Raw genomic sequence first — 20,206 nt, 5'->3', positions numbered from 1 at the left:
AAGTTATTCAAATTAATATTTTTATTGGCATTACATTGAATCTATGAATCAAGCTAGAAAGAATTGGCATCTTCCAAAAAGTCTTTCAATCCATGAAGAGGAAATGTTTCTTCATTCATTTAAATCTTCCTTTATTGGTTGTAGTTTTATGCATATGAGTCCTGTACATATTTTATTAGATTTATACCTAACTATTTTATTTTTGTGGTGTGGTATTCTTGCTTTTTAATTTTTATTGTTGGCATATAATATGATGATCATAATTACTTTCTAGTTTCAGGAGATTTTTTTAAAAAGATTTTTTAGACTGAGCCAGAAAGATCACAGGTTCAAAGCCAGCCTCAGCACTTAGTGAGGCCCTAAGCAATTTAGCAAGACTGTTTCAAAATAAAAAGTAAAAATGACTTAGCAAAATAAACAATAAAAAGTATATGTATAAATATATATGTATAAAATATATGTATTAAAATATAAATAAATAAATAAATGGATAAATAAATAAATAAATGTAAAGGAATGTGGCTCAGTGGTTAAGCGCCCCAGGGCTCAAATCTTGGTACCAAAAAAAAAAAAAAAACAAGTCGCCTGATTGGCAGTACAGTATATTGGTAACTGGGACAATTTTAATGTGCTTTTTGTTCAGCTTTCTAAGCTTCCTGGATGGTTTAGCCTTTCCACTTCCAGGAACCTTGGTCTTGAATATTCTGAGATTCATTTAGCTGTGAATAATGGAAATCTACCAGTCAGTTCAGGGATGTGTTAAGAATGATAAAAATTAAATATTTTGTTTTACTTCTATTTATTCCTTCACTGGAGACTGGGGCAAAAGGGCTGATTATCAAAGAAAAGTAAATGAGTTGTTAATAGGTAACCTCCCTGCTTAACTGGTTGTTAACACCTCCGGGGCAGAAGGAGGATCTCACTTTGCAACACAAGGATTACCCCCTGGGGCTACTCCTTCCTGCCTTTTGGGCTTGTTATATGCAGAAAAGAAAGAGATCCAGTGTGTGTGTGTGTGTGTGTGTGTGTGTGTGTGTGTGTGTGTGTGTTGGGGGGGGTGTTCTATAAAAAGCAAGACACCCCTACTCCTGAGGAACCAGGTCTGGGTCTTGGCTTTTCTCCCTGGAGCATCTCCCGGGCCTAGTCACATACACAGAAGGACTGAGATGAGGGGAAGAGAACAGGAGAACAAAGAAAGTCTAGGACATATAAAAAAGCAGAAGGCCCTCGCCTCTTGGGAAACCGGGATACCAGCTATGGCCCCCTTCTCCCTCCCAGGAGAAGTCTGCTTTATATCCTTGCCTTGGTGTGCTTCTCTATTGTTATACTTCAACATGTGAGGGAGCAGAATTTATCACCCGAAACCTGAGGTACCAATGGTATTGACTATAGAAATCTTGGTTGACATGTTTTTTCTTTCTAAACTGAATAAACAGTTATTTTTTTTTCTTGCTTGCACATTTTCTGTTGCAAGAAATTTGTTGTAATTTTTACTTTTCTTTCTTTGTAGGAAAGGTATATTGAACCTCCTTTGAATTTCTTCACATTTTTCTCTTTTGTCTTTTTTTCTTCAGTTTGAATATGATATGCCTAGGTAGAGTTTGTTAGTTTTGATAATTTCCTTGCTTGATATTCTCTAACTTGGATATATGGTTTGGTATCTGTTAATAATAGAAAGCCCTTGATCAGTATCACCTCAAATATTTTTCTGCCACATTCTTTTTTTCTCCTTCTGACATTCTAATTATTCTGTTATACCTTTTGATTTCATCCTTTGGTTCTTGGATGTTCTGTTAATTATATTTCTCTTTCTTTTCAGTTGGTGAAGTTTTTTTTATCAACCCTCTTTTCAAAACTGTATCATGCCTGTTAATAAGCCTGTCAAAGGTATTCTCTGTTTCTTTTACTGCAGTTTGTATTGCTAAAATTTAGTTTTGAGTATTGAAATTTTTATTTCACTCACAATATTGCCCATTTGATCTTACATATTTTCTATTTTTTCAATTACAGGCTTTAAAATACTAATCATAATTATTTTACTTATTTAATAATTTCAATGTCTGCCATATGTCTAAGTGTGGTTCTAGTGTTCGCTTTATTTTTTAGATTGTGTTATTTCTTGATTTTTTTTTATCTGCCTTATAATTTTTTTTTTTTTCTGGAAAGCCAGATGTGTATTAGTGACAGGTACTGAGAAAAATGTGCTTTTGTAGTAAGGATTGACATTAACATGGCTAAGAGTTGGCTTGTATTTAATGTTTCTGGTAATTATAGGTACAAGAAGCTTTAAATTTCTCTTATCTTTGATTTTGTCTCCTCTACTTGCTTTAAGATCTCTTTGTATTGGTCTTCAGAGAACACATGTGTTTTGCAGATCTTTCAATTGTAATCCATTGTTATTATACTGCACTCTTGTTGCTGTGGTGGAAGGATACTGGAAAGAAAAAGTGCTCTATAGTTTTTTAAACAAGATCTCAATATTTTAATGGTCCATCTACTAGGGAATTTGATCATCATAAATGTTTCTGTTCCTCTTCAAAGAGTTTATCACCATATTGCCTGCCTCTGTTCTTAGCTTCCATACCTGGCTATGTCTTTTTTTCAAATTATTATTTATATATGACAGTGGAATGCACTACAATTCTTATTACACATATAGAGCACAATTTTTCATATCTTCGGTTGTATACAAAGTATATTCTCACCAATTCGTGTCTTCACACCTGTACTTTGGATAATAATGATCATCACATTCCACCATCATTAATAACTCCATTTCCCTTTCTTCCCTTCCAACCCCTCTGCTCTATCTAGACTTCTCTATTCCTCCCATGCTCCCTCTCCCTATCCCAGTATGAATCAGCCTCCTTATATCAAAGAAAACATTCGTTCATTTATTTTGCGGGGGGGGGGGGGGCATTGGCTAACTTCAGTTAGCATTATCTTCTCCAACTCCATCTATTTACTGCAAATTCCATGGTTTTATTCTCTTTTAATGCTGAGTAATATTCCATTGTGTATATATACCACATTTTTTTTTTTTTACCCATTCATCCATTGAAGGACATCTAGATTGGCTCCACAGTTTAGCTATTGTAAATTGTGCTGCTACAATCACTGATGTGGTTGTGTCCCTGTAGTATGCTGTTTTTAAGTCCTTTGGGTATAGACCAAGGAGTGGGATAGCTAGGTCAAATGGTAGTTCCATTCCCAATTTTCCAAGAAATCTCCATACTGTTTTCCATATTGACTGCACCAATTTGCAGTCCCACTAGCAGTGTATGAGTGTACCTTTTCCCCTACATCCTTGCCAACACTTATTTTTGTTTGCTTTCATAATAGCTGCCATTCTGATTGGAGTGAGATGAAATCTTAGAGTGGTTTTGATTTGCATTTCTCTAATTGCTAGTGATGATGGACATTTTTTCATATATTTGTTGATTGATTATATATCATCTTCTGAGAAGTGGCTATGTCTTTCCCAATATATTTCTTTGGATCCCCATACCCTCCCCACCTTAAGTGAAACAGAAAAGCTGCTAGGGGTTAGAGTGGAAATTGATTCCTCTATGTGAGATAAGCTTTCTGTGATGCCCTAGAGAATAGGACTCTGTTATGGAAAAGAATTTGTGAAGACAACATAGTGGTTATTCCTCCTTCCCCTGTGATAGAACCACCAAGGGATTTTTCTCAGATCCTCATCATGAGAACTTGATGGAAGGGAAATTGCATGGTAAAGGAAGGAGACCCTCGTTGTTATACAAAAATTACATATAAGAGGAAGTGAGGGGAAAGGGGGGAAAAAAACAAGGGAGAGAAATGAATTACAGTAGATGGGGTAGAGAGAGAAGATGGGAGTGGAGGGGAAGGGAGGGGAGGGGGGATAGTAGAGGATAGGAAAGGCAGTAGAATACAACAGACACTAGTATGGCAGTACGTAAAAAAGTGGATGTGTAACCGATGTGAATCTGCAATGTGTATACGGGGTTAAAATGGGAGTTCATAATCCATTTGAATCAAATGTATGAAATATGATATGTCAAGAGCTTTGTAATGTTTTGAACAACTAATAAAAAAAAATAAATTAAAAAAAAATGAGAACTTGATGGGAGTTCCTGGAGGGAAAGACTGAAAATGTCTACAGTCTCTTCTGTGATTGTAACCCCCAGAAGTTTTGCAGTGTCACATAAGTCTGCATTCAACCTACAGCAGTTTGTCAATATTACTAGTGAAGTAATTGGTTTTGCCTCAGTGGCTCACAGTAATTTCTGCTTCAGGTAAGCAAATCACTGTAACTTTCTGAATGTGCCTGTCTCTTCAGATTTCAGGGTGGCAGTTTGCTTTCTGACCTCTGTAACCTAATATCCCTGTTGAGTCCAAGGAAAGTCATTGATTTTCAATTTTTTCCAGCTAGTTCTTATGAAGTTGGAAGTCATGACTTCTGAGCTCTTTCTATGTTGGAATTAAAATCATAAGTCCTTAAACCCTTTATTTTAACATTATTTTAGGCTCTTAAAAATTGCAAACATTGTACATTGAGTTCCTGAACACCTTTCTCTCAGCTTTCTCAAAAGATATCAGTTTAAATAATGATAGTACAATGATATAAACTCAGAAAATGACACTGGTATGTTATTAAGTAAAATAAATCTAAAATGAAAATCTAATCTGGATTTAACCAATTTCAACATGCATTCATTGCTTTTATTGTTTTTGTTAGTTTTTCATGTTGGAGAAAAAAATATGTATATATATATATATATAATTCAATAAAGATATATATGTGTATATGTAATATGTTTAGATTTTTGTAACCACTATTACAATAAGAATGCAAAATTTTCCAACACCCTAAAGAAATGACATTATATACCCTCCTTATAATCTTACTGTCTTCCAACTAACCTGGAAACTATTGGTCCTTCCTCAGTAATAATATTACAATTTTAAGAATTTTATGTAAATCAAATTACACAGTAACCTTTAGAGATTGGTATTTTTCACTAATCAAAACATACTTATATACATCCAAGTTATTGCTTCTATCATCTGTCTGTTTCTTCTTAATGTTGGGTAGTGTTTCTTATGTACCATGGATGTACCATGATCTGTTTATCCAGTCACTCATCAAAGGATATATGAGGTGTTTCTAATTTTTGCTTATTACAAATAATGCTGCTATGAATAGTTTTCATTTTCTATGGTAAATATTACATCATATGAATAAATACATGTTTGATTTTATAAGAAACTTATGAATTGTTGTCCAGAGAGCTTAGGCCATGTTATATTCTACTAATTTACATTTCCCTAAATGATAATAATCTTGAATACCTTTTCATCTGTCTGTGATCCATATACCCTCTTTGGTTGAAGTGTGTATGTTTCAATTATATGTCTTTTTAAAAAATTGGAGTCTTCTTTTGATTGATGTTGAATTTAAGAAATTCTTGAAATTGCAAATGCTTTGTTGGATATATGATTTCATTTACCCATAAATTATTTTATGAACTATAGTTTCAGATCCATATCTGAACTCTTAGTCACCATCAAGATGTTTTTCCTGTTTTCTTTTCTAAAAGTAATGTACTTTATGGTTTACACTTAGAACTATAATCTATTTTAAATAATTTTTATAAGGGAGGAGATTTAGGCCAATGTGCCTTTTTTTTTTAAATAATCTGTAAGCATCAAAGTGTCCCAACAGTATTGAAAAGACTACTGTTTCTCTATTGAATTGCTATTCCTATGTATGTGGTTAAAAATCAGTTGCTTATACTGGTAAGGGTCTGTTTCTATTTTAGTTTTATTTGTCTATGTATATATCCCAGTCAATTAATATAAACTTGATTAATGCAGTTTTATAGTCTAACCCTGAGATAGTATAATTCCTCCCATTTAATTCTTTCTGAAATTGTTTTAATTATTCTAATTCATTTGCTTTTCTATCAAAGAATCAGCTTGTATAGATGTACAAAACATCTGATATTTTGATAGCAAATTTTAAACATACAGAGTGCTTTTTGCAAAATTTCCATCTTTATTTATTGATTCTTTAAATTCATGGATATGATGCTTTTCTCTATTTAAGTCTTTTATTTCACCTTTAGCATTTTATAGTTTCTAACTTACAGACTAAATAAGCACATTATTTGACCTAAACTTAGTATTTAAGTTTTAGTTGTTGTAAGTGGTATTGTGTATTTTAATTTTGATTTCCAAGAGATTGTTATTGCTAATATGTAAAATAATGATTTTATTTCATCATCTTGCTTATAGCCCACAAACTTGCTTAGATAATTTACTATTTAAAGGATTTGGGCACTTTTTTCCCCCCATTTTTCCTGTAGATCCTTGGGATTTATTTTAGACAATCATGTCATCTGCTAATAGGAACTTTTTCTATTTCATCTACTTCCAGTCTTCATGACTTTTATTTCTTTTTCCTGTGATATCAACTAGTTAAGATTCCCAGTACTGTGTCAAAGCACAGTGGTGAGAGTCAACCTACTTGCCTTATTACCAATCTTCATGGGGAAGAATTCATTCTCTCCATATGGAGTATAATATTAGCTATGATATTTTATAGATGTTCTTTATCACCTTGACAAAATTCCTTTCTATTTCTAATGTTTTGTAAAATTTTATAATGAATAAGTGTTGGATTCTGTAACATTCTTTTTCTGCATCATTCAATACAATTTTGTGGTTTTCTTTCTTCTGTTAATATAATAGATAACTGATTGATTTTGAATTTTTGAACAGCCCTGCATTTCCTAGAATTTTTCATGCCTTATTTTTTTTCACATTTTTCTGGATTTGGTTTGCTAGTATTTTGTTGAAGATTTTTGTTTGAGAGAAAGATATTGTTCTGTAGTTTTCCTTCACTGTATTGTTTTGTCTATTTTAATAGAAGTTCAGTGGAGTAGGGACAAAGGGGGATAAAAGGAGGGATAGAAGTAGGAAAGACAGTGGAATGAATCTGACTTAACTTTCCTATGTTCATATATAAATACACCACAGTGAATCTCCACATCATGTACAACCACAAGACTGGGATACTGATTAGAATAAGTTATGCTGCATGTACATATAATATGTCAAAATACACTCTACTGTCATATATATCTAAAAATAAAAAATAAAAAAGTACTTATAATCATTATCCAGTTGGAAAACACCATCTTCATTTTTAATTTTGGGGATGTTTTATAGAATTTGTGTTATTTCTTCTTTAAGTGGTTGGTGGAATTTCCCACCTAAGTTGGGAGAATGTGCTTTCAAGTTTTTAGCTATGAACGCCATTTTAAAAATAGTTATGGGAAGCAGAAGAAGGAGATTGAAGAGGAGGAAAGGAGGGAGATATAAGGGAAAAACAGTGGAATGAATCTGACCTAATAATTTTCCAATGCAAATATATGAGTATATTAAATTGAATATTACCATTATGTATATCCACATGACACTGATTTTACCAAAAAATGGAAATAAATAGAAGAACCAGTAGAGTAGAGGAGAGGGAACAGGGGGAAGAAGGGGAAGGTAAGGGTAAGTACTAGGGCCTTAATTAGAGCAAGTCATACTCCATGCATTTATAATTATGTCAAAATAATCCTAATATTATATATAACTATTATTAACCAATAAGAAATACTTGGAAAAATAGTTATAGAAATCTTCATGCTATTATAATTCGAATGAGTTTCTGTAGGTAGTTGTCTCTAAGGAATTGGTTCATTTTTTTCTGAGTTGCCAAATTTTATGTAGGGAGTCACTTATAGTATTTTCTTGCAATCCTTTTAATATCTCTTGGGTCCTTGGTAATTTCCTCTCCTTTTTTTCTGATATTGTTTCTAATATTGTCTGTGCCTTTTTCTTTGTCAATCATGCTAAACATGTATTAATTTTATATTATCTTAAAAGAAGCAGATTATTAGTTAATAGATACTCTCTACTATTTTTTCTGTTTTCATTATTATTGGTTTCTAATTTTGTTTTAATGTATTTCCTTCAATCTGTCTGATTTTCTAGTTTCGTAAGAAGGAAGTTTATTTTTTCCTAACATAAAAAATTTAATGGTATACAATTCCCTAAAGTGATTCCTTTAGATGCAATCCAAAGATTTGAAATATTTTTCCTTTTTATTTAATTGATTATATACTTTAAATTTCCAGTAAGAAGTCTTCTTTGATCTACATGTGATTTATAATTATGTTGCTTTGTTTAATTGTCTGTAAATTTCCCTGTTTTGTTTCTGGTAGTGATTCCTAGTTCAATTCCATTAGGGGAAGAGAATGTAAATGCATGATTTCAATTATTTTACATTTTGAAGGTATGTTTTATGACTCAGCATATTGTTGTTCTTGGTGGATGTTCCCTGTGTACATAAGAACCATATGTATTTGAGTGTTTGGGAATCAAGTGTTTTATGAGTATTGTCTGGATACTGTTATCTGATAGTGTTTTTCACTCTATACTTTTAATAATTTCCTTTCTCTTGGTTCTTTTGATTCGTGAGATAGAGGTCTTAAAGATCTTAAGTACAACCTTGAATATGTGTACTTTTCAGTTCTGTCAGTTTTTTTTTTTTTAGATATTTTTAAACTATGTTTTATATGCATGGACATTTATAATTATTTTACCTTCTTGATTAATTGGCTCTCTTATCATTATTTGATCCCTTCTTTATCACTGGTAGTCTCTTTATTACGAAATCTACATTTCTAACATTAATAAAGTCAATTCAATCCAGTTTTTTTTTGTTGTTGTTCTTTGCTTTGTTTTATATATTTTGTGGCAGAACTAAGGATAGAATCTAGGATCTCATTCATCAGTTTTTATTTGCTTATGGTTTGCATACCACATTGTATAGCATGTATTTTCCTTTTCTTTTACTCTTAACCCATGTATATAAAATGTGAAGTGTTATTTTAGTAGACAGAAAATGTTTAGGACAAGTATATCTATTTTACCAGTTTGTTTTAGTTGTTATGATTTGACCATTTAGATTTAATGTAATTATTGATATATCTTTCATTTTACAATTTGTTTTGTTTGTTTTCTCTGTTTTTGGTTCTTTTATTTCCCCTTTTTGCCTTTCTGTGAATTACTTGAATTTTGTAACTTAAAGGTTATTTTTTTCATTCTTAATAATATCCTTTGATATACAAAACTGTTTGGTTTTAAAAATGTTTTATAAAGTCCTATTGATGTTCTTTTTCCTGTTGTTGCTTGTACTTTGCTATGAACTTTAAGACTCCAGTTTAGGCTCAATTCCTCCCTCAAAATATTACAGAACCTTCAAATTTTGGAGGCCAATTTCACTAGATGGTCATGGAAAAAACCAATTGCCTTTTTAAACTCTTGATAGCTATGCAAAAAGATGGGAAGTTTTTAAGCACATTTTAACAGTTGAGTTGACCTTGATACAAAGACAATGCAATGACATCCCAATAAATGATCACTTGATCCAAACTCATTCCTATAGAGGCATATATCATAAACAAATTCATGTCAATGTGGCATTGAATTAGTAGGCTGTGTCTAAGAAATGCAAAGATGATATAACATTAGGAAAACTTCCAGTTGAAATTTCTTTATATTGATAGCTTGGAGAAAAATAAAGCCATTTGATCATTTCCAAGCATGCAGAAAAAACACTTATAAAAAATATTTAACATCTATTCAGGATAAAAACTGATAGCAAAATAACATTAGAGGACTGGGGTTGTGGTTCAGTGGTAGGGTAGCTTGCCTAGCAAGTGTGAGGCCCTGGGTTCGATCCTCAGCACCACATAAAAATAAATAAAATAAAGGTATTGTGTCCAACTACAACTAAAAAATAAATATTTAAAAATAATAACATTATAAGAGAATTTTCATTTCCTAAAATCTACAGAAAACTTACATAAATGTAAAGTGTTAGAAATATCCTCTTTAAGTTGAGAAACAAAAATGGATATACAGTACCATCTCTACTGTTAAAACATGGACTTGAATACATAACCAGAGCAATAAAAATATCAAACTAAATAAGAAGTGGAACTACTGTAAAGACAGACACAATAAATGTTGAAAATATGATCCTCTAATTAGAAAATCCAAAGCAATAAGTGTATAAAATACTCAAAGGAATAAGAGATTTCAGAAAGCTCTTGTTTATATATCTCTACAAAAACTCAGAAGCCTAGCCACACAAAATCAATAACTAGTTAGGAAAGATAATAAAAAGAATCCTCACAATAGCAGAAAATATCCAAAATTTATCCAAGATGAAACCCAACAACATGTACATAATCTTTTTGAAGGAAATTATAAAAATAAGCTTAAGGAAAATAAGTTCCAAAAAATAAAAGAAATCAGCACAGTAGTTTATTCATGGGGAAAAGAATATTGTAAAGATGTCACTTCTTATTTACAGATTTACTGTTTATTGTAGACTAAATTATGCTCCCACCAATTTTACACACACACACACACACACACACACACACACACATACACACACACACACACACACACACACACACGTATGTATAGTGCTAGCACCCAATGTGAATTTATTTGGAACTTAGGCCTTCAGGAAGGTAATTAAGGTTGATATAGATCATAAGAGTGGGGCCCTAATCTGAAAGAACTGGTATCCTTATAAGAAGAGGCAGGGAAACTATAGATCTCACTACAGAGGTACACAGAATATGCAATGTGAGGACATAGCAAGAATACTGGTGTCTGCAAGCCTGTAAAAAAGTCCTTACCAAAATCTAATCCTACTGACCAACTTCATCTTGAACTTCTAGTCTCCAGATTTGTGAAAAAAAAAAAAAACAAACTTTTGTTGTTTAAGTCACATGGTATATGGTACTTAGTTATGGCAGTCCAAGTAGACTAACATACTGCCTACATCTGGAATGACAACCAGACTCTGGCTGCTGTTTCTCAAAATCAACCCTGGAGAAACAACAGAAAAGAGAACGAAAGAACAATATGAACAGCAGAAAAACAACAAATGTGAGACATCCCTGAGGGACACAAAGTCTGTGTTGAACTAGTACTTTGCTGTGGGCAAGTGAGAGCATGCCCTGAAGTAGAGATAGGTTTGTAGCTTGCAAAAGAAGCAGATGATAGAATTGGTTGGACAAGTTTTTAAGTTTAGGCTTCTTCCCAGTGTGTCTTGGAACAATGAATTTCTACTTCACTGAAGTATCTGGAAATGTACATCAGGCCCTTTGTGCAAGTATCTTGGGATAGTATCAAACAACACAAAGGTTTGAGTTAGTTGAGACAGGATGGTTCTCAAAACTGTGTTAAAAACCATCTGAAACTTCTATTCATTTATTTTTGGCTGATGACTGGCCTTTAAAATTTAATATTATATCAAACTGCAAAAAAGAGTGAACCACATAAAACAAGGGTTAAGAGTTCTTTCATGAAACATAATACACATGCACATGTATTTGTTTAGGGTTGTAAATATAGGTTATACCATAAAGGAGGGGCAAAAAATAAAGTTACTAAACTGGGCAGACTAATGTTAGTATTGTCAACAGATCCGAGACTCACAAAATCATTCAGCTCAGGCAATTCCCCTTAGAAAGCAGACCTTTTGGAACAGAAGAGTCCCAAAAGTTTAAGTTTGGCAGTTTGGCAAACAGACCGCATCTTACAGTGCCCCCCACCCCCACTCCTTACAACCCACTACACATCCAGCTCTACTTTGTGCTGCAGCTTTCTTATCTTTATCTCATCTGGAAATATGACCCATTTTCTGCAAGGTTTGCAGTAGGGAAACTACTCAGACCTTTTAGGGAGTTGCTATTTTTTAAGGAGCCTTAAAAAAGCAAGGATGGGGACACCTTACTTCTCCTCCATATTCAACCCTGAAGCACCTCAGAATAGAGAGGTCCTGCACAGAGCCTTACCCATACTTTCACCCCTGAGAAACTCCAGGCAGAGTTTTCAGCTTGAAATATTCCCTTGACTTCCATTTCAGGAAACTTGGGGAGATCTAAGCCTTGGTCTGCAGAGGAGAGGTGTGATGCAGAGTCAAAATGAAGACATTTAGAACTTTAAGCCTCTCATATCCTGGCTGAACAAAGGAAGACTCATAGAACAACACCTTGTCCCCCACCCACAGTGCTAAGTTAAGACCCCAGACAGGGCTGTTAGGCCTGTCTTTTAGTCTCTTAAAATGAAGAATTTTATTTGAGGCTGGTCTTTATACAAAATAAGGGAGAGGATTTTGAGTGAGGACTGAGGGGACCCTCAACATTACAACAGAGGGTAGATATACACACACCTGCCCCTTTGGCCTCCCTGGAAGGGCCCCTGTTAGGGCCGTTAGGAATGGGGAGGTCTCAGGAAGGTGAGGCCCTTGATCTAATGGAGATGGTCACAAAAACCCTAATCATCTACAAAGCAGGGATCCCAAAGAAACCTACTCCTGTTGTTAAATTGGGAAAACCAGGCTGGGGTACTTGGCAAAGACTCTCATTTCCTTCTCAGGGACCAAAGAGGGAAGGAGGCCTAGACTCTGTCAACAGTTGACAGGATGATCCAGATAGTAAACTTCATGTCCTGCAGGGTGTAGACCAGCTAGCACCTGTTTTTAGCCCTTACTCGCCCTAGGCAGGGCTGGTTGGCTGCAGCCTGACTTCTTCCACTGGGTTCTCAGGGGACAGGCTGATTACAACAGGAGCCCTGAGGGTTCTTAAAATAGTGCATTCACAGATACTTGTACAGGCAAACTTGGTTAACGCAGACATTCATTTCATTTTCACTCCTCCAGGTACCTGCATTATCTGCTGTCCTTCCCCTGTCCTTGACCAGGGTCATCATGCCTTGGGGTCAGAAAAGTAAGCTCTGTGCTTGTGAGAAATACCAGCAGGGCTCAAGTGAGACTCAGGGTCTTCAGGGTGCTCAGGCCACTGCATCAGAGGAAGAAGAATACCCCTCTTCCTCCTCTCCTCTTCCTGATGATAATCCTAAAAGCTCCCCTGTTGCTGAGTCATGTAGCAAATCTCAGCAGCCTCAGAGAGTCCTATCCATGACCACTACCTTTTTAGGTGTTTCATAAAATAAATCTGATGAAGATTCTCAAAGCCAAGATGAGGAAAGGCCAAGCACTTCCCAGGCTCTGCATATCAGCAATCATTCATGCACAACTCCTTTAGATGAGAATGTGATTTTGTTGGTGCAGTTGCTGCTATGCAAGTATAACATGAGAGACTCCATAACAAAGGAAGACATGCTGAAGTATACCATCAAAGAGTATAAGAAGCACTTCCCTGAGATCCTCAAGAAATCCTCTGAGCTCACGGTGCTTGCCTTTGGTATTGAAGTAAAGAAAGTTGATCCAACCAGGCACTGCTATATCTTTGTTAGCAAATTGCATCCCACCAGAGATGCAAGGCTTTAAGGAGAGGAGATCATGCCTAAGACTGGCTTCTTGATGTCTGTCCTATATGTGAGCTTCAAGAAGGGCAATTGTGCCACTGAGGAAGATCTATGGGAAGTCTTAATGTGATGGGGATATATGCTGGAAGGAAGTGCTCCATCTATGGAGAACCCAGGAAGCTCATCACCCAAGACTTGGTGCAGGAAAGGTACCTAGAGTACCAGCAGGTGCCCAGCAGTGATCCTCCTATCAATTCCTGTGGGGCCCCTGGACCCATGCCAAAACCAGCAAAATGAGAATCTTGCCAAGATCCATGATGTGGTCCCTAGTGCCTTCCCATCCTGGTATGAGGAAGCTTTGAGAAATGAGGAATAGAGAGCCTGAGCCAGATTTGCAGCTCTGTTTCTTACTGGTGCAATGGCCAGTGCACTTTCCGGGTTCAGTTCTAGCAGCTTCTCCCACCCCAATGATGGCTAAAGCACTTTCCTTACTTTGTGTTTGAAGAGAGCATTCAATCAAGTGTCGGAGGCTGGAGATACTATTGGAAGATACACAGTGCATATCGTATCTGTGTTTCTGTTCTACATGAATAACTTGTAGATTTTTTTCTTGTTGAAAGATTTCAAATGTTGATTCTTTTAGAAAAGTTTAATTAGCTTCAGTATCTAAGTATATGAATATTGGTTACATATTCAATATTATTTATAAATCTTAAAAGAGTTAAGAGTTTTGCTATATTATTAAACAAATTGAGAAAGCTACCATCTTATTTAATGGTCTATAATAAGAAAACATGACATTGGAATGGACATTTCCCTAAAAACATGAAAAAAAAAAAACGAGCAGTAACATAGTTGAAATTAATAAATAGAGAAAAATATTAGTAAAAGATGGCAAATTCATGGTTTTCCTTATTTCTTCTATCCTGTTACTCTGTATAGTAAAATTTTATATCTGATGTGTTTAAGTTATTGAAAAAATAATAACTTCTTATTCCTCAAATATTAATTGAGCATCTGCTCTTTGGAAAGTTCCATGGTAAAAGTAAGGGTGACAAGAAAAGGAAGACTGAACCACTATCTATAAAATTTTAGTCCGGTAGCAGCTATCATATAAGATGATAATATATCCTTTAAGACATAAAAGATAAGTGAAAACGTATAGTGAAGTGTGGGTGAGAGTGGGAGGTTCAGATGAGAGCAATGAAGAATAAATGCCCTGAAACAAGATAATGTAGGGTCTTGGAAAACCTCAAGCTTTTCGATGGGAGATGATTTTAACTTAAGCTGGGTGGTATGTTAAAGGAGGATGATCAGGGACTGGACCCTTGGGAGGTATGTCTCAGAGGTGAGAGACTAAGCCTATAAAGAAAAAGTGCTCTTTTCAGGTATTTGAAATAATGGGTAAACAACAGCAAATTCTCCATCTGGAACAGGGATGGAAATTGTCCTGTTCTTTATTCCAGTGCAAGTATATAAAATGCTCCTATTAGTGATTTTATCGGCATCATGACCAAGGAGTTTTTGTTTGCTTTTTAAAAATAAGGACAATACTCTCTTTTTAAAAATTGGTTCTTTTTAGGTATACATGACAGTAGAGTCCATTTTTATAAAATTATACATGCATGGAATACATCTTATTCTAACTAGGGCTCCAGTCTTGTGGATGTACCCAATGGTGGGATTCACTGTGGTGTATTCATATATGTACATAAGAAAGTTATGTCAGGTTCTTTCCCCTGTCTTTCCTATTCCTAACCCCCCTCCCTATCCTTCATTCTCCTTCATCTAATCCTCTGAACTTCTATTCTTTCCCCAACTTATTGTGGGTTAGGTTCCACAAATCAGAGAAAACAATTGCCCTATGTTTTTTGGGGGATTGGCTTATTTCACTTAGCATTATAATATCTAGATCCATCCATTTACCAGCAAATGTCATAATTTCATTTTTCTTTATGGCTGAGTAATATTCCACTGTATGGAATATACCACAATTTCTTTATCTATTCATTTGTTGGTGGGCATCTAGGTTGGCTCCATAGCCTAGCTATTGCAAATGTGCAGCTCTAAACATTAATGTGGCTGCATCACTGTAATATACTGATTTTATCTTTTTCTGATATACACTAAGAAGTGGGATAACTGAGTCAAATGGTGATTACATTCCTAGTTTTCTGAGGTGGTTACATTTCTAGTTTTCTCCATACTGCTTTCCAGAGTGGCTGCACTGATTTGCAGCCCCAACAACAATGTATGAGTGTACCCTTTTTCCTCCATCCTTGCCAACATTTAGACAATACTCTCTTGAGGTGATAAGCCCATAAAACACTATGCTAATACAAGTTGCTCTAGGTTGAGGAAATCAGAGCCCACTCCATTAGAAGGGCACTAGGTTACCTTTAGTATAATTTGACAAACTTTGAGAGAGGGCTTGATTTTGGATATGTATTACATGATGAAAATATGAAAAGTGTGGATCAAAAGGAAATTGGGAGGAAGGAAGGGAAGGAGCTTTTTTTCCATTGGGGGGCTACTGGGGATTGAACCCAGAGGGGAGGGGAGGGCTTAACCACTGAGCCACATCCCCCCCATCCCCCCAACCACCACGTGCATGCATGCACATGCACACACATGCTTTTTTTGAGACAGGGTCTAACTAAGCCAATGTAAGTTGCTGAGGCTGGTCTTGAACCTACAATTCTCCTGCCTCAGCCTTCTCCGTCACTGGGATTACAGGTGTCTGCCACCCTGCGTGACAGGAGTTGGTTTTTGATACACATTTTAGGAGATTTGAGTTCCATCCTGATTGAGAGAATTCTCCCACATCCAAAATAAATAAGTTACCCTGTAAGAGGAGAAGACTTACTAGGTTATTTTTTTCTTGCTAGGCAGAATTTTTGGTCAATTTGTTGTTCCATGTCCTACAGCATTGCATATTCAAGGCCTTCTCTTGGATTAAAAAACAACAAACAGAAAACAAACAAAAAAGACCACATCTCATAAGGGATTGTATCATCTGGGGTCAAAACATCAAATTAATAACTGCCATTCTTTTTTTGTTTGTTTGTTTTTGGTACCGGGAATGGAACTTGGGAGCATTAGCCACTGAGCCACATCCCCAGCTTCCCTCCCCCATTCTCACATTTTTTATTTTATTTTATTTTTTTCCTCTTTTTTTTATTGTTGGTCGTTCAAAACATTACACAGTTCTTAATATATCATATTTCACAGTTTGATTCAAGTGGGTTATGAACTCCCAACTTTACCCCGTTTACAGATTGCTGTATCACATCAGTTACCCTTCCATTGATTGACATATTGCCTTTCTAGTGTCTGATGTATTCTGCTGTCTGTCCTATTCTCTACTATCCCCCCTCCCCTCCCCTCCCCTCCCCTTTTCTCTCTCTACCCCCTCTACTGTAAATCATTTCTTCCACTTGTATTATTCTTCTCTTTAAAAAAATCTTTTATTTTTAAATCTTTTTTTAAATCTTTTTTTTTTTTTAATCTTTTATTAGAGACAGGGTCTCACAGAGTTGCTTAGGGCCTTGCTAAGTTGCAGAGGCTGGCTCTTTGAATTCAAGATGTCCTCCTGCTTCAGCCTCCCAAGCCACTGGGATTACAGGCATGCAGCACTGTGCCTGGCCATAACTACCATTCTTCAAAATCTCAATGCATACCAGTCAGTACCAGGTGCTTTATGTGAATTACATGCATTCCCACAAATCCGAGAAGATAGGGTTTGCCTGGCCCACTTCACTGACGAAGAAATTAAGGCTCATTTAGTTTGGTAATTTGCCTAGTATACATAGTTAATGTCAGAGGGCCAGGACCAGATCCCTTTCTGAATTCCTCTAAAAGCCACAGTGATCCACTTTTCCCACTACTTAATTCTTTTCTCACTACTTCACAATTCTTCTTAGATAATAAAAAGAAATATCTTGTAGCCAACATACCAAAAGCAGACCCAAAGAAGGAATTTGAAAAAGAATCAAACTATTGGTGGAGCTCATTTCATTTACCTGGGGTCCTCCTGCCCCTATGCCTGGGGTGTCTCTAGTGCTGATTCTACCCTGGTCTCAGCACCTGTGCCCAGCTCCAGCACTTTTCTGCATTATAGAACCCTTCCCCTGGGTCTTCCCCACTGTGCCCTCCTGTCCAAACTGGAATTTAGCTGCTTCCTAACTCTTCACAGCATCATTTTCTGGAAACTACATCTGCTCCCAGAGGAACAGACATCCCAGATTCCCTTGCCTTTTCCCTGAAAGATGATTCCAACCCTCTGGAGGTCCTGTCCTGCACCATGAACCTCTTGTAACAGCAACAGTCATCTCACTCTAGACAGGGAAGTTTAGAGTTCACCTCCCTAGGTGGCCTCACCATACTGACAGAGTGCTTTCAAATCTGCTGGTGAGTAGAGTCTGATTTGGTACAGAACCTACTTGTTCTTAATTTATAAACCAGTGGTTATAAAAAAAGGTTTTGGAAATCACCTGATATCTGAGGTCAGATACTACTAGGGTTAATTATTTGAGACTGGCCACTGAACATTAGAGCAATGAGTGAGCTTACCTAGGTCAGAAACCAAAAGTTTATACAATAAATAGTTCATGAAGAAAGACTAAGGAAATTGCTATGTAAACAAACATATACTGAGGCTGAATCCTGAAAAACATAGGAGTCCTTCTGGAAGTTGACAAATGGTTCTATAACAGGCTATCTTTGATAAGAAAATAAATAATTAATGAATTATTCACTGTCCTTTGTTTCTATGTTCACTCCTGAGAAAAATTTTGGTTTTAGGTAATTTTGCTGATACTCTTATTGCCTCCAAATTCTAAATATGGAGAAATGACTATTCTCCTTTGTTATCATATTCCTCCAAAACTCATGCCTCTCCTCAGAAGTAACCACAATTAAAGACTCATTCAATTTTAAAATTTATTCTAGGACTTTCCTTCCATAGATGTACTATAAAAACTACATTGTAGATGTACATGATGGTGAGATTCATTGGTCAGATTCACTCCACTGTCTTTCCCTATCCTTCCCCTTCTATCCATCCCTTCATTCCGCTTTGTCTATTCCACTGATCTTTCTTCTATTCTTTTTTTTTAATCTCCTTTTATATTGGGTTAGCTTCCAAATATCAGAGAAAAATTTATCCTTCAGCTTTTTGGAACTGACCTAAGTATAACTAAACAGAACCAGTTAAAAAAACTACATTGTGAGTTATTAACATATTTGAACAACAGATTATATATTGTTCCTTCTCTTGCCATTGCCACCAAGTAAAATGAATGCAGTATCTTTCTGGAAATACATACAGAGCCACTTAGAATTCTAAAGTGTAGATATGCTATAATTAATTTAACCAATCTTTTCCTGATGGACACTTACATTGTTTCCCATTTGTTACTATGATTAATAGAATTGATATCAACATCATTGAACATGAATTCTTGTGCAAATATGCATTTTATAGGAAGGAGATAGTGAAGTAAAAATTGGATTAAAGTAGAAAATGTGATGATTGCAAATGTTTATTAATGTTTCTGAAATTTTGTTCTTATAAAGCTGTACCAATTCATATTCTTTATAGCTGTGAATATTCTAAAGCCTCACAGGCATTTTATTGTATCAACCTTTTAAATTTTGTTCAAAATTTTGGTTGAAGCTATATTGTCTCACTGTTGTATTTTTTAATTTCCCTATTCTCTAAGTAGATTGAGCAGAAAATTAACTTAATCTCTCAGCCATAGAAAGTGGGGTTTTTAAAAATTTTTTGGTTCTGTCTTGAGTACCAGACTTTCTTTGGGCATGCTTTAAAATAATAAAATATCAACAAGATATTTCCCTTTACTTTGAGGAGGAAACACTTTTATCAAAATGATCAGGTGTCAGGGAATGGACACCTTTAGCAATATGAAACATCAAGAGGATCTGGGATAGAGCAATTTCCAGAGCCCATGTAAGGAATCACTAAGTTCAAACAACATAGGTACCTAAATGCCAGGATTATAACACATCCTGTATCTGTTATACAACAATGGTAGCCATTATTCTTGTTTTCTGAGGCTTTACTGACTCTTAGTGATCAAAGAAGATTCTCCAGCTGGCTATTCAATATTAATGATATCCCAGTCATTTTTGCCTTCCAGTTGTTATTCAGCTCACTGCTTTCCAGTATTTTTTCCTTTATCCCACCAGTAGTTATTCTTTGTCCAGCCTCATGGAATCCTCCCCTTCATACGAACAGTGTAATGTTCAGTGAAAGAACAATGGGACCTTTGTATAAATTTCTGGAGCATTAACTCTACACAGCTTTCTTCTTTCCAAAAACTTATCCTGTCAAATCCAGTGGTCTTAGTATTCCCAAATTCTGATCACTGTGTCCTCAGTACAGGGTCCATTGTGTTGTGTTTAGGCTTATCTTTCATGCATCAGTCTAGACATTGCATCTAGGCAGAATTCAACTTGATGCTCTATTCTCAAGGTTTGGAAGCTTACATCATGTGGTTTTCTTCTTTTAGAGATCAAAATTCTGGGCTATTTTTCAGCATCTGAAAATAATCATTTCATGCATTTTACCTGTTTTTACAGTTTGTAGTAATTAGAAATGAAGTTCTCCTGAATTTGTTCAATAATGGCACATTTTTAAGATTTTAAAGTACTCTTAGATCTATAGAACCCTTTCAAAAGCAATAAATAGAGTTTCAATATGTCCCTCACTCAGCTTCTTCCAATGTTAACATCTTAGACAACTATAGTACAGTAACCATAACTGGAAAGTCACATTATCATAATAGCA

General features: G+C 35.3%; 1 long non-coding RNA gene and 1 pseudogene across 1 annotated transcript in view; one reads left to right on the top strand and one right to left on the bottom strand.

Moving 5' to 3' along the window:
- Positions 1–20,206, bottom strand: part of LOC144371646 (uncharacterized) — a 217,573-nt gene that overhangs the window by 92,370 nt on the left and 104,997 nt on the right. The gene's annotated exons all lie outside the window — the stretch shown is intronic.
- LOC101963244 (melanoma-associated antigen B10-like) lies at positions 12,836–13,780 on the top strand (annotated as a pseudogene).

The sequence above is a fragment of the Ictidomys tridecemlineatus genome, chromosome X (assembly GCF_052094955.1).
Source record: "Ictidomys tridecemlineatus isolate mIctTri1 chromosome X, mIctTri1.hap1, whole genome shotgun sequence".
Classification (NCBI taxonomy): domain Eukaryota; kingdom Metazoa; phylum Chordata; class Mammalia; order Rodentia; family Sciuridae; genus Ictidomys; species Ictidomys tridecemlineatus.
The sequence above is the reverse complement of the archived record's forward strand: the minus strand, read 5'-3'. Positions and strand labels throughout refer to the sequence as shown.